Raw genomic sequence first — 15,137 nt, 5'->3', positions numbered from 1 at the left:
AAACGAGCCAAATGAATAAACTATGTTTTCAAGCTGGCTTATTTAAACAATAGTAAAGATTAACCAATAGGGACGCAGGTGGTGCTGTGTGTTAAACCATTGAGCCTAGGGCTTGCCAATCAGAAGGTCGGCGGTTCGAATCCCCGCGATGGGGGTGAGCTCCCGTTGCTCGGTCCCAGCTCCTGCCAACCTAGCAGTTTGAAAGCATGTCAAAGTGCAAGTAGATAAATAGGTACCACTCCGGCGGGAAGGTAAACACCGTTTCTGTGTGCTGCTCTGGTTCGCCAGAAGCGGCTTAGTCATGCTGGCCACATGGCCCGGACTGCACGCTGGCTCCCTCGGCCAATAAAGCGAGATGAGCGCCGCAACCCCAGAGTCGTCCACAACTGGACCAAATGGTCAGGGGTCCCTCTACCTTTACCTTTAAAGATGAACCACACATTTGTTTGGGATTGGATGTTATGCCAAGCTGTGGTTAATCAAAAACTTATGTAAAATATTCCGAACTCCTCTTTGTGGCTGCACCAGAAGAGATATAGGAAGGAGGATGTCAACCCTAGGCTCATATTTGTTAATGTTAAACCATGGTGTCACATCCAAGCAAGACCAATGGTGACCTACGGATCAAAATGTCTGTCTGAGTATCCATTCATGTGTTTGATCATCCCTATGGAAAGAATCAGTATTGTGTTGGGTGAGCCACACCCTGGAGCAGCCTTGGCCAATATGTTGTCCCTCAGAAGTTTTGGATCACAGCTCCCATCGTCTCTGACGTTGGTCATATTGGCTCTTTCTGATGGAAGTTATAGTCAAAACACCATCTGGAGGTCACCAAGTTGAGCAAGTTATCATCTCTAACAAGTTTTTTTTTTCCCCACACAAAAACAAAACAATTTCAAAAGATTTGCAAAATTTAAATGTGATTAAAATTCCAAGTCTCACCCACTTGAATTCCGAGTTATGATTCAGCTTACAAGAAGCTCCCTATTGTAGTAAATTTTCATAATGTGTGTGACATTTTACACCAAACATCTTTTTACTTACAGCGGGCTGTTGTTTTCTTGGGTGAGAGCATGGTATTTTGCATTTCTTAAAGGCAGCTTTATTTTCCCATCTGAAAAAAACACACACAATGAATTACTGAGTCTGAGCATTCAAAATTGATATTGATTTTTAAATACACATGTCTATTTAGTCTTCCACTCATATCACATGCCTTTATCACTGTGAGCTTAACTGCCATTATAGCGTCAGGTGTGAAATTGGGGTTTTCAAAGAGATTCCATTATATGCATTTAGAAGATGACTAATTTAGAGCCATTCTGTTTTTTCGTTTTTATTTTTTTAAAGACACAAAGTATAAGAAGTGACCATAATAAATGTTCATAAAATATAGCATTCCCTTGCATATATTCAGGATGAGGTTTGGTTTCTGAATTATACCATGAGTTCCCACCATTCTGAACTATTTTCCTCGTTGATGGAAGGCACTTCACGTCAAAGAGGCCACTTGTGTGTCAAGTGACGGGAATGGATCCAGTAATGGATTTTTAGTCTTTTCTGCACAAGAGCAGTTTTCTCCTGGCACACTGTTGTGCTCTGGCACATAGTTTGGGTATTTCTGTTCTAATTAATACTATTATAAACTATTTGCCCAGAATAAATATTTTGCTTACACCACTATCACAACAGAACGATTTCCCACCATAACAAATTGCCTCCTTGGCAAATGAGATGATTTCACTCCAGCATAAATCCAGAATATGAGTTATTCTCACCATATGGATGGAGATTTTAAATAAAGAGGAGGAGGAGGAGGAGGAGGAGGAGAAAAAGAAGAAGAAGAAGAAGAAGAAGAAGAAGAAGAAGAAGAAGAAGAAGAAGAAGAAGAAGAAGAAGAAGAAACTGAAACTATTGGAATAGCTAGCTTTTAAAATGGAAATATATTTTAAACATCGTAATTAAAGAACATTTAAGGTGCTTCATTCTTTTGCGCAACTTTCCAGCTGTGCATTTCTTTTTAACCGCCAGAATTAAAAGTTACTACTCAGGGGTAACTTTCAGGGGAATTCACAGAATCCAGCTATGAAGAAATATTTTGTAGAAATCTTAAGGGAAACCAAGCTGTTTTAAAATAGACCAGTCTCATTCTTCAAGGAAGTGTTGCATTTCTGTAGCTCAGATTAAGATTTAAGTCATGGCATCCATGACTGGGGATGGGGAACCTCAGCACCAGGGACCAAATGTGGCCCCCAGGCCTCTCTGTACCTGGCCCTTGGAACTCTCCCAGGTCACACCCTTCACTGTTTATGCTTCTCAGCCTGTTTTTGCCTGGCTGGAATGTGTCCTCAGACACCTCCAGCTTGTCTGGATAGAGGGTACTAAGTGTATGTGTAGGAGCTAGCCTCCTGTACAAAGGCAAAATTTACATCTGTTGCTCCGCCCACTCTTGGCATGTGGCCCTTGGAAGGTTTCTTAGAAGGAAATGTGGCCCACTACACACACACACATATATATATGCATGCATAAAGAACCTCTTGCTCAACTTGAGAGGTTAACACTGCCAAGAAGCGAAATGCATCTTTGCATCCATATTTATAAAACTACCCCTCAAACCCAGTTCATTCCAGTTATATATAGAAAACCGCAGCAGTCCAACTTTTCATGACTATGCTTTTCTTCTTTATTCCTTCTAGGACTTGGGACATGTTATCCTGGCTGTGCCATATAAAACAAACTATCATGGTATTTTTAGACATTCAGGGTTTTTACTTAGCAAAAATATACTGATTTCAAATCCCATGATCTAAGTAGAACACACTATGCCCTTTTTCCTGTGACTCAGAGGCTAAGGATTGCTCTCATATCCAGCACCACACCAGCCTATAAACACCTCTGCTTTCAAACAACCAACCAACACTCACAAAGAGCTGTTCTCCCTTCTGTGACACTAAACATATACAGTAGCTGCGCTCCTTGTCAAACCTATTACATTCACCTGACGTCAGTTTATTATCTCAGTTTATTATCTTATTAACTCAGTTTCTCCTGCCAGCAAGCCTGTTTACTCATGGTACAAGGCTGTGGTAACAAGAGGGGTGGAGGAGGCTGAGAAAAGCCTTCGGTAAGCAGTGACTGGGGTGCAGATGCACAGCACATTCAGCAATCCCATTCCTCGTCACCAAGTTTACTCCATAAAAGAAGTGACGGTAGTGAAACAAGTTACAGAGAAAGGAGAATGAACTGGAAACTTGGGTCAAAGGGTACTTCCAGGTGTGGATGATTTAGTAAGCAACTGGTCATTGCTGTTCTACAAGCAGGCTAGTGACTCTGCTTCCAGACTTCTGGAATCAAAATAGCACTGTGTAGTCAAGCAAGCAGTCACTTCCCCCCCCCCCCATTTCCCAATGTTAGAAGGGATGGTTTTCAATGGAATTGTGGTGTGAGGGAAAGTGTTGCATATTCCCTTCGCCTGCTGCAATGGGGGGTGTGGGGTGTGGATGGATAAAAAGGCAATGCAATTGGGAAAAGGAAGGGTTAAAATGATAAAGGGTTGATTCCTAGAGTTGAGAGGTGGACCACAAAAAGGAAATACCTAGAGCAACTGTCTATAGAACATGCAATGCATATGGTCCCAGGTTCAATCTCTGACTTCTCCAGATAGGGATGTGTACCAGGCTGGCTAGACCCTGTCTAGTAGGTGATGAGCCTGGGAGACGTTCCACACCAATACTATTGATGCGGTTTTTAAAAAATGGCTCCAGTTTGGTTCACTTTGCATGGAGGGTGCTTGAGACCTGATGGAAAAAGCAGCCAAATAAGTTGGTCATCTCAACTGAGATGATGTTGCCAGTCAAATGCACTGGGTACAGCTTTCTACAATCTATTCAAGTCTTGCTCTAATCAAACTAGAAGAAGAGTTATGTACCAAAAAATAATATTAATCCTATCAGGGTGGACCACACAAAGTGTTCTCATACCAAGGATAGGAAATGAGGAATGACAGCTCTGCTATCTGCTATGAAGCTTTTGTCCAAAAGGGTCTAAAAACCTCTAGGCTTGCAGCAAAAAAATGGTTCCAGTTGCGCAGATCCTCTTTGCCTGAAATTACCGTATTTTTCTGTGTATAAGACTTGTTTCCCTAAAAAATAATGTCAAGAATTAGGGGGCGTCTTATACACGGATACATCTCCATTTTCTTAAATCTGAGTCTCAAAAAAATAGGGGGCGTCTTATACATGGGGGAGTCTTATAGACGGAAAAATACGGCGCTTCTGCTGAATCACTCATGCTGTCAGTCAGATTCCAGGGGTCTGACTTCCCTGCTTTTCCTTCAATACCCCTGGTTCCCATTTCTTTGGACACCTTCCTGCCGAAGTAGAGGTCCCAGCTGGTTGCAGCAGTTCAAATGTCATTTTAAAGACTCTACTTCATTTCCTACTTCCCCTGGTACTTTGCTAGCTGAAGCAGAAATCCTTATTCCAGTCACCAAGAAACCATTTGGTGGGCTGTCTCATGCTTGCTGTCTTCACAGTTCTCCTGCCTGACCCAGGAATTCCAGAATGCCTCAGTTTCACTTCTTGAGGGCTGGGGAGAGAATACAATAACTTGCTGCCTGCCCTACATTCTGGATAAATGAGGCATGCTTGGCCCTAACACTCATTCAAGGCTTCATAGCCTTGAATTATCATTTGAACTGGGCCAATGTATAGTCAAGAGGACTTGTTTTGACTTCATTTCCTTGTGTTCCGAAGCACCATCCATTTCTAGCATCGGCTTAACTTAAACCACAAAAGGAACAAAATGGAAAGGGAAAGCTGTAGGAAGCTTAATTGCCCAGGTCTTTTAAAATAGCAAGCAACTGGTTTGCAAACTTTCCATTTATAGAAAACATTTTCCACACAGACCCCTGCTTGACAGTCATGGAATGCCAAGCGCCACAGAGGATTCTGGGGCATTTTCTAGGGTACAAATTTACTTCACATAATATACTTGCCAGTCATGTTCAAATTAACTTTCACACCATGTGTATTTGAAGTGTGCCCCAGGATTCAGTTAAAACCAAAAACAAGAACTGTAGTCAACAGCACCTCAGTGATAGGGAACATCCAACCCACAGACCTAGTTTGGGATATAAACAGTTCATTTTCTATCACAATTGCTTGTCTTAAATGCATCTTCAGTGGTTTTTGAATCTCTAAAATATCCTATGATAGCTGTTACTAAAACAAAGGGTATATTCTGTGCTTTAAAAAGTGCAACCTATATAAATTATGTGAATCCAACAAATGCAGCTGTTTTGTGACTGCTACATATGGTAGGGTGAAAGACACTCTCATCTCTGAAGACATTTGCAGAACTTCCCTGCAGTCTCACACTGACTGAAAATCTCTGCTCAATACACATACACCTACTGAGATATCGCCAGAAATTGCCCAAACATAATGGTTTTTTTATTTCAGTTTTGCCACAAACTTAAAAACTAGAAGCTTACCTTTCTAGGTTTCCAATTAAAAGCTAAAAATCCTAGGATAACTAGTACCAAATTCTGTACTTGTTCAATATAACTGTAGAATCGAGATATCCATGTTGCCTTAATTTGTTTTCCACGGGTGACACACCGCTGTTCCTCCCAGGCTGAATGGTCACAAAACCTGAAAAATAAGAAAAGGGATCTCCTGGTAATGCTCATCTGTTGAACTTCATGAAAATAATGTAAAAATATCAGCTTTTTAGAATGCCACTTGCAAGCTAGCCTACGCCAAAAGTATCAAAAGGGTGCAATTTCAGCACTTCTTTGTTGGTACTGGGAAGTGCTCCCTCGGGTTGATAAACATTTGATCCAATTAATGAATTTAAGAAGAAACAAAAAGTACTTTTGAAGCTGCCAAGCCATTCCTCAGTTTGACAAGGAATTCAATGATGTGATTACTTTTAAATCAAGAGCCCTTTCCAGCTCCTAAAGTATTGCTTCTGGAAGTCAGTATCTGCAAACAACAAGAGGCTTCCTGTGGCAGCCTTAAACACTAGCTAAAGTATTGTAGGAAATCCTTTCCACAGACATTTCCGGATGAGTTGCTCTGAGAAGGAAGTGAAATCTCTTGAGCACATGAGGGTCATGTGACATGCACCAATTTTAAAAAGGGGAAAGGAAAAAATATGAGTATATCGAAGTCTACTCTCCCATTTCAGTGAAAGCTACAAAACATATTTCTGATCTTTAGGAAACTGGGCACCTTTATTTTATATGTATGTACATATGTATATATAATACATGTGGAAATTGCAAAGTTCAAGAACTGTCCAGATTACTTAACAACCGAGCATCACATTACAGAAAGCAATTCATTTGTTGTCATGAATTTGCTTCTCCTCTCGCCCTTAAAGCCAGCATATGCAGTGATTATGTTAGGACTCCTATACCCAACTTAAAGAAAATACAATTTTTTATTAAGCAAATAAGCATGTGCTTTAAATGCCTTATGGTACATGGCTGAGGGAGTGGCCATCACTGAACAAGTGTCTGGCATCCCTGCCCCATGTTTCAATCCTAAACCGAGTTTTCAGTCTTCAAAAAGTTAGATTCACAGAGAATCTGACTTGTATTCAAAACCAAAGCATTAAGAAGTCACTTCTCAGTTTCATCCCAGAACCCAAGTTTTGCAATTTGCCTTGGGACTCTGGCTAGACTTTGTTTGGGAGTGAAACCAACAAAAGGATTCTGTACACTTTGCCCGTGGAGTAATCCATTTCAGTTCCTTGCTCTTGATATTAAGTGTTCCCTAACTTATGTACTGGAGCATATATTATCCAGGCGCTTACTCCTGACATTTAGCTGGAAGAAAGCAGCATGAATGTTGTTTGCCAACAACTCTGTAGTAAGCCCATTCCCCCTATATATATATATTCCCCATCCATTCTGAAGGGACTCGACATTGCAGGAGGCCTGTAAGCTAAAATACACCAGAAACACTGCATAAACCCTGACTGCACAATGATAAATGAAACAAACCTAAACCTAACCCATAACAGGCTTAGGGCAAAATTGCAAGCAAGGCAGGCAACAGTCATGTGTAACAGAAGCCCAAAAAGGCCAGCTCTGCAGCAAAGAACTGTGGGAAAGGGGGTTATTTAATTCTTGCCATATTGGTCACCCACCCAATTTGCTTTTACCACTGCATGATTCCAGACTCATGTCTGCAAAATAAACCTGTGGTACAAGTATTTGGGGGTGGGGTGTTTAGGGAAAAGCAGCTGGCCTGCAAAGGGCTAAGAAACCTCCCTCACCCAACACTTCTCTCCTGCAAAACTACTCGATCACATTAAGTACTCTGCAACAGGAAGTGGGCTGCTGGGCTACCTTCATATGCACATGCCAGGTAAGGTGTCCCGTGTGTTATGATTCTAATTGTGTGGAAAATTCCCTGATATGGCATGGAGCAATGTTCCATGATCAGTCAACCTGGCAAGCTGAACGGATGACTTGTAGTCTGTTATATCAAGGGGAAAAGGCCATTTTCAGGAGAGCAATGTGAATATGATTTCAAACACCATTTATTCAAATGAGTTTCCATTGTGCTTTAATATAATGAACAGAAGCAATAAGCACCAGTGCAGACTACTTGATGCTTACTTAGCATTTAAAACCACACATCAAGCATTCTAAGTGCTCCACACACATTATCTCAGTGTGATCGCCCTCTCTAAAAGTAGGGCAGCATTATTATCCCTATATTGCAGGAGGGAGTTGGCTCCAGTTACAATTAACTCTCATGGAGTACCATTCCTTGCCTTTTCGCAAAGATTTTTATATGTGTATTCTTTGGATAGCTTAAAGTTTCACAGGGTAAATCATCTCCAGCTCTCCCTGAATATGCTGCTGAAAGTGCCAACATGCACTTCGTAAAACATCAATGCCCTGATCAATAAATTAAATACCACATGCTGCCTTCACCCTGCCAAAGACAAGCTGCAAATATATCTGCAATGCTGCAGTGCAGATTTCCTTAAAAGTAAATGCTGTGGTTATTTACATTCCAAATACGGCACCTTGTGAAAAGTGGAGATAACCTAACTCTGAGAAAAAGGTTTCACACATTTTGGGGAAAGTTGTGTGCGTTCTGTTTTTAAAATGTATTTCCTTCTCTTTTGGACATAGGCACACACACACCCCACCAGACACATATGAACAGTATTTACCTCTTAATCTACTTTTTCCATTCAAATTCATACTAGTACTTCTTCCCTTTTGTGTTAGCCCCCACTTTCTAAATTGCTGATTTCACTGCACAGATAGTACTGACAGGGTATGCACACAGATTGCTCCCCCCCAAACACCAATACCCCCCCCCCCAAAAAAAAATGCCCAGTCAGGAAGTGCTGAACTGCACACAGTAAGGTAATTGAAAATTCTCAGCACATACTTTTGCAGTTTTCTGGATCTGTGCAAATCTAAGGGATCAAAATAATATACACCCATACATATAAAGCTACACTCTCTGGTTCAGGAGTGTGTTGGCTGGAAAAGAAATGAATGCAGTTGTGCATTCTCAACACACACTTTTCAGATTGCTGCACAATATCTGTGGCAGAAATATTTAGTGTGGTTTGCTTGGGCAGTTTTCTGGTTTGGGGACAAATCTGAGGGATCAGAAGAAGTACATATTAAATAGTTACAGCATGGTTGGAAATGAAATGAAAGCACTAAGGAAGTAACGGGCACGGAAAGGTGAGTAGCAGAAAGTGACAATTGATACAGTCACCCCAAAACAACAAAACAAATAGTCTTTGAAGTTGAGAGGTTTGGAGTTCCACTTTCCCCAACTTGTTGGATTATCTCCAGATCAAGTAAACCTGAATTTACAGGGGGGGGAGCATATAGAGATTGGTGGAGTTTGCAGGTGATGTAATATGGCCTATGCACGACTAATGTAATGTGGACTAGGCCCTTGGAAGTACTTGAAAACCTTCAAGGTCAACACAACCAATGGGGTGATCTATCTTCCTTCCCAGCTCTGAGTTGCGGTGGGAGGGAGACACCCCTGTTGCCCTAGCTTTGGAGACATTTGGGGAACAGCTTGATAGCTCCAAGATTCGGGCAAAGTCTGGAGAAATCCCCACCCGCTCAACATTCTGGGGAAGCATAAGAGATCTTAAAAGATGTACCGTATTTGCCAGGGCAACTATATCTATAGAACTCTGTGGCTATTAGCCTAAAAATCACAGTCAAGGTGCTGCTTCAGTATATTATACTGCTACTAGGAGTGAAAGCTGAAAGTCACAAAACTGAAAGCACAACTTAAGGCAATGAATGCACTTGGTAGCATAAAACAATGTGACAGCAAAAATGCACATCATGTCTCCATGACAGCTTCCAGCGCTGACACTGTGCCAATACAGAACAGCATATGTAAATTTCCAGAGTGCGTTTCCCAATCCTATTTATGCAAAAACACGTCATACGGTGTGTAGTTGGGCTTACTCCCTAGTAACGGCACATTCTTCTGAAGCCTAAGGCTTAGATACATTTCCCACAACATCTCTTTTTAAATCAAATTCCAAATCACCAGCACCTTGCAGCCCTGATCCCTTTTCTGCCTGAATTTAATGTATTGCACAACCCAGACCACAAGACTTAGAATAAAAATAGAAGACCAAATTAAAGCACCCCCACTGCCAGGATTTCAGCAATATCACAAGTGTGGTTTTCATTAGTAATGCAACAGTGTTTCCCTCCCTCCCAACACATTCTTGCTAGGGATTATGAGAGTAGAAAGGTTAATGCAGAACAAACATGCTACGACATTTACCAGGGGATTTTTACCTAATAAAAATGTTCAAGTCCTGCTATTTCCTCAATGCTTGATAGAATATTCTGATTAGTGCTATAGAAGACATAAGGCTACATCATGGTTCAAAAGCAAACCATGGAAGGGAGGGGGATTTCTGTGAGAGAGGACAGCGCATGCAAGTCTACAGCACACTCCTATTCCCTTAAGTACAGTTAGAAGATTGGGAACATTTCATCTGCCCTAGGCCATACTACAGTAAGCACTTTCTGATTTAAACTAGGTTGTAGATGCTTTGTAGTGCTTCTGCCATTTTGCATAAAGTATATAATGAACCGTTGGATATTCAGACTCTAAACCAAGGATTGGGAACCTGTGGTCCTCAGGAATTATACAGTTGCCACCAACCCTGACCCTTGACCATGCTGGCTGAAGCTGACAGGAGTCCAACAACATCTGGAGGGCCACAGGTTCCCCCACCACTGCTCAAAGCATTCCCTCATTATTAATAACAAATGACTGTTCCGTTACAGGTAAGGGTTCTGGTAGAAAGCAAGTCCAAGATGAGGTGTTCAAGATGGACAACTCAATGCACAGCTCAAGCTGAAGCAAATTTAGATTGCTGTTTCAGCAAACAAGTTATTCCAAACTGAGCCTTTAATAGCGGCTGCTGAGTAGTTAGCTCTATCACCACCAGTGGGAGCTGCTCCTCTGGTTAAAGGGGTCCTTAAAAAAACCCCAGGGGAAAACACAAACACAATCCCGCACTGCCACAAAGTTTCCCCATATTTGAGGAAACTGCAAGGACCAGCACACCAAATTGCAATGGATGAGCCTTCCCCTGGGAAAACTTCCTTCATGAACAATGTATTTTCCACTGCCAGGTGAGTATGTTTTGAATCCTATGACATGGGCTAGATAGCTTTGATGTAGCTTCTGAGACCGGCGTCCTCAAAGGCAGAAGGGTGGCAATGTGACCTCCTTGGGCCTGGAAGGTTTTGGCAGAATGGCCTTCTGTGCTGGAGTTTCCAGCACAGTTCTCTCTGATTCTTCCTCCAGTTCCACACTGGGATCCTGAGGTCATGATAGTGACTTTGCCCTGTATTATCCAATATAGCTCCTGTCTTTGAGGGCTTTTAACACCAAATACTGAAGTGGATCTTTTGCATGCATGGAGAAAGTAGGAACTGAAAGAAAAATGGAGCTAACTTGGATTTATGTTCTGTATTACCTCAGAGTAATCAGAATGACAGATGAGTGAATGTTCAACCATGAAACTTCTTCCCAACCAACAAAATCCCATGCTTTAAAGAATGGTGCAACGTCTATTCTGAGGTCCATCTAATAATCAGAGCTCAACTGTGAAGAGATCTTTGTTAAAGACTTCCGTCCCCAAATACAGTACAGCACTGGGCTAAACCTTGCTTGCATCCCTTTCACAAAGTTGTCTTTCTTATTCCATAGGGGCAGGCATCAAGTTCTGGAGCTGCTAAGATCAAATCTATAAAAGTTCTAGAAGATCACGAGTCTCAGCCATGACCCCAATCAAAGATGTGAGCCAGAGCATTTTCTAGCGGCTTATTTTATCTTGGACTTTTTTTTTGCCATTTCATCTCTTCATATAGCAACAATGAATAGGTGCTGATTGAAGAAACAATGTTAAGCAAGCTTTGCAAAGTTTTATTTTGTTGCTTTGTTTACCAAATACAAAATAAACATGCTAGACTAGATCACTCTCCAGGGAAACAGAAAAATTTCCAATGCAAATAATCCTAATTTGCGTGGTTGTTCCCCCACCCCATCCCCCATAAAACACACATCACTGATCCCAGTGCTGCCACAGACTGCTTCTCTGTGTGGGGGTAGGAAATGGCTGAGGGAGAGTCCACAAGTAGCAGGAAGTGTCCATGCAGGAATAAGGATACCTGACTGATATACTGGTTGCCTAGGTAACTATCTCTCATTCCTGGCTCCTCACTCTAGCCAATCAACTCTTTTTGAAGGCTGAGCCATAGCCTCATCAATGACCTGAGAGAAGCGCAGTGACCCTTACATGAGCAAGTTCTTAAAGCCACAAGAATGCTTGTGGGCACTGACTTGCAAAAAGTAGGAAGTTTAAGGGAAAAGACATAGGGCCAAGCTCTGTACTCTTTTCCCAGCTTCCAGAATTCCCACTGATGCTTGCTTTCCAGTTAAACTCCTAACACAGTCCACTGAATATTCTTATGGCTATACTCTATTTTAAAAAGAAAACCACTGAGTTTTTCTATTTTGCACTGCAAGTGCTTGAACACAAATTGCACACATTATTCTTATACCTTCCTTCTAGAGATGAGAAATAGTAGCCTGCCAATGTATTTATATGTCTTGTGAGTTTATAGTGTATAAACACCTTGTGTGTTTATACTGGAGATGAGATTTGAACTAGGACACAGGCATTAATCTGCACCACCTCTTTGTTAAGAGGCATGTGGTGGGACAACACCTCAGGCCTGGGTCCTCATTTCCTCCATGTTGTCCTTGGGACACGCTCCCTAATCCAGGGGTAGTCAACCTGGTGCCCTCCAGATGTCATTCATCTGCAACTCCCATCACACCTGGCCATTGGCCGTGCTGGCTGATGGGGGTTGCAGTTCAATAGCAACTGGTATCCCTGTCCTATCCTATATCCCTTCAATGGGTCACACTTCTCACCAGTGTGGGCCTACACCTTCCTTGAGTGCTTTTGCCTGGCTGGAGCGGGTCCTTGAACCCTGATCATGTCTCTTGGCTGCAGGAATGGAGAGAAGTGGGGTGCACACATAGATGCACTTCCAACGGTTGCATAATGCAGCCTACTACACAAAGGCAAGTGACTGCCATTATCTGGTCCACTTTTACCTCTGCTCCCCCTGAAAGGTTCCAACAACAACAACAACAACAACAACAACAATAATAAATGAAGGCCTCAGGTTCCCCACCCCTGGCCTATGCAAACAAAAGTGGCCATTAGCATTCATCATGTCTGGAAACTAGACAAACCCCAACCCAAGTGCCAACTGTTCACATTATCCCCCTAGCTTTAAAAGGTGCTCTGAAGTAGGCGAGACAAAGAATTGCTGAGGAAACAAAACCAACAGAGTTACGTCTTCCGTGCAGCGACTGCACACAAAGTAGCAAATCATGTTTTCTGCCTCATTAATGGATTGGCATATTACTATAATAAATATTGCTTAAAATGTTATGCTTCAGTACTACCAATGGTGATCTCCGCACATTTTCACCAATTACTATATACGGGAGTAGAAGCACTTGGTTCTTGAAGAAAAATGTGGGGCGTGCTCCACTAGGGAGAAATAACGGCAAAAGAAAATAATCTTAAGGGAGTTTATTTTGTGCGCTAAAATAAAATGTGGAGGGCGAACAGCTGCAAAAGAAATTAAGATCAGCATTAACAGCCAGAGCACCTGGGAGGTTAAGGGAGAGGTCTAACCTTTGTTCTTCCCCATTGCTGCTGCCAGATTCCCCTAGAGGAGAGAGACAGCCTCGGTCCAGTATACCTGAAGGAGCGTCTCCACCCCCATCGTTCTACCCGGACACTGAGGTCCAGCGCCGAGGGCTTTCTGGTGGTTCCCTCACTGCGAGAAGCCAAGCTTACAGGGAACCAGGCAGAGGGCCTTCTCGGTAGTGGCACCAGCCCTGTGGAACGCCCTCCCACCAGATGTCAAAGAGAACAACAACCACCAGACTTTTAGAAGACATCTGAAGGCAGCCCTGTTTAGGGAAGCTTTTAATATTTGATGCATTACTGTATTTTAATATTTTGTTGGAAGCCACCCAGAGTGGCTGGGGAAGCCCAGCCAGATGGGCGGGGTATAAATAATAAATTATTATTATTATTAGACAAGGGAACCATCCAGGGGAAAAGACCCCACAATAGAGGTATATAAATATAAGTGTAAAAGGTAAAGGGTAAAGGGGCCCCTGACCATTAGGTCCAGTCGTGACTGACTCTGGGGTTGTGGCGCTCATCTTCCTTTATTGGCCGAGGGAGCCGGCGTACAGCTTCCGGGTTATGCGGCCAGCATGACTAAGCCGCTTCTGGCGAACCAGAGCAGCGCACAGAAACGCCATTTACCTTCCCGCTGGAGCGGTACCTATTTATCTACTTGCACTTGATGTGCTTTTGAACTGCTAGGTTGGCAGGAGCTGGGACCGAGCAACGGGAGCTCACCCCGTCACAGGGATTCGAACCGCCGACCTTCTGATCAGCAATTCCTAGGCTCTGTGGTTTGACCCACAGCACCACCCGCGTCCCAAATATAAGTATATAAGTATATAAATATATGCAATAGCTGTGTTACATCACATCACATCAGACCATGTCCATCCAGCTCTTGAAAACTGAAGCAAGCTCTCCAGGGTCTCAGGCAGGCATTTCCCAGCTCTACTGGTAGACACCAGGGATTGAACCTGTGAGTTTCAGCATGCAGGGCTAATGCTCTCCCACTGAACTACAGGCCTTCCTCAATACATCTAACCCAAACAACACAGTGAACAAAAACAAAGACCCGTATGAAAGTAATTAATATCAACTTACAGCAGTAGCAGCAAAATCATTTGGGACACCAATGCTGGTTTAAACAAATCTAGCTTAGGAGAGTTACCCCCAATGTTTCCAGATGCTTGATAAATACAAAACAAGAGTGGCTTGCGTAAGATTTAAAAAATAGGAGGCTTCTCTAACACCTCCTTAAGCATAACACATGAATTCGCATGCCACACATGACTAGGGCTGTAGACACAGGAGTACAGGTAAACTTCTGGAAGTATCTCTAGAGCTCAGAGAGGCTGTCATGTGGTCAGGAATCCCATGCCAGAGAGAGGGGCCTGAATACCAATAGCATACCAAGCCAACCACACCCTGTCAGTCACCATGCACCCAATCCTGGGATGGAAATTCTGACAGTGCTACCTGGCTTGTCAAAATGCCAAGACAATCAATATTTTGCCTCTGTCTATACTGCGATCCGCTCTGGCCACTTTTGTAGCTATGCTCTCTAGAATATGAAAAATTGCTTTTGCTCTCTACTTGAAAGAAATCATGTGTCATTGCCCATCTAGGCATAAATATACAAGCCAAATTTACACCAGATCAGGAAACTAAAAGGACTTTCTTAACTGTTGTGAAACTAGGAGGCATTAGTAGAAATGTGTTTCTTCTTTGAGCCTTAAGATGAATGGCTCTAAATCATTATTGTTCCATTACTGGATTTTCTCTGAAAAAAAACGGAAACCAGCACTTAAACGATTGGAGTTCTTAAAAGCGACACTCCTTGACAGAGGAAGTTTAGAAAGCTGTTTGTGTGT

The 15,137-nt window shown here is 42.5% G+C and overlaps 1 protein-coding gene across 34 annotated transcripts in view; it reads right to left on the bottom strand.

Moving 5' to 3' along the window:
• Positions 1 to 15,137, bottom strand: part of INPP4A (inositol polyphosphate-4-phosphatase type I A) — a 100,216-nt gene that overhangs the window by 52,715 nt on the left and 32,364 nt on the right. For all 34 annotated transcript variants that reach the window (XM_083735470.1, XM_083735475.1, XM_083735447.1 and 31 more), the window contains exons 2-3: positions 5,495 to 5,654; positions 1,045 to 1,114 (exon numbers count right to left, since the gene is read on the bottom strand). The gene's annotated coding sequence lies outside the window, so the exon portion shown is untranslated. The remainder of the gene's footprint in view (positions 1 to 1,044; positions 1,115 to 5,494; positions 5,655 to 15,137) is intronic.

Source organism: Podarcis gaigeae (assembly GCF_964106915.1).
Source record: "Podarcis gaigeae genome assembly, chromosome: 4".
Lineage (NCBI taxonomy): Eukaryota > Metazoa > Chordata > Lepidosauria > Squamata > Lacertidae > Podarcis > Podarcis gaigeae.
This window is presented reverse-complemented; position numbering and strand designations above follow the sequence as displayed.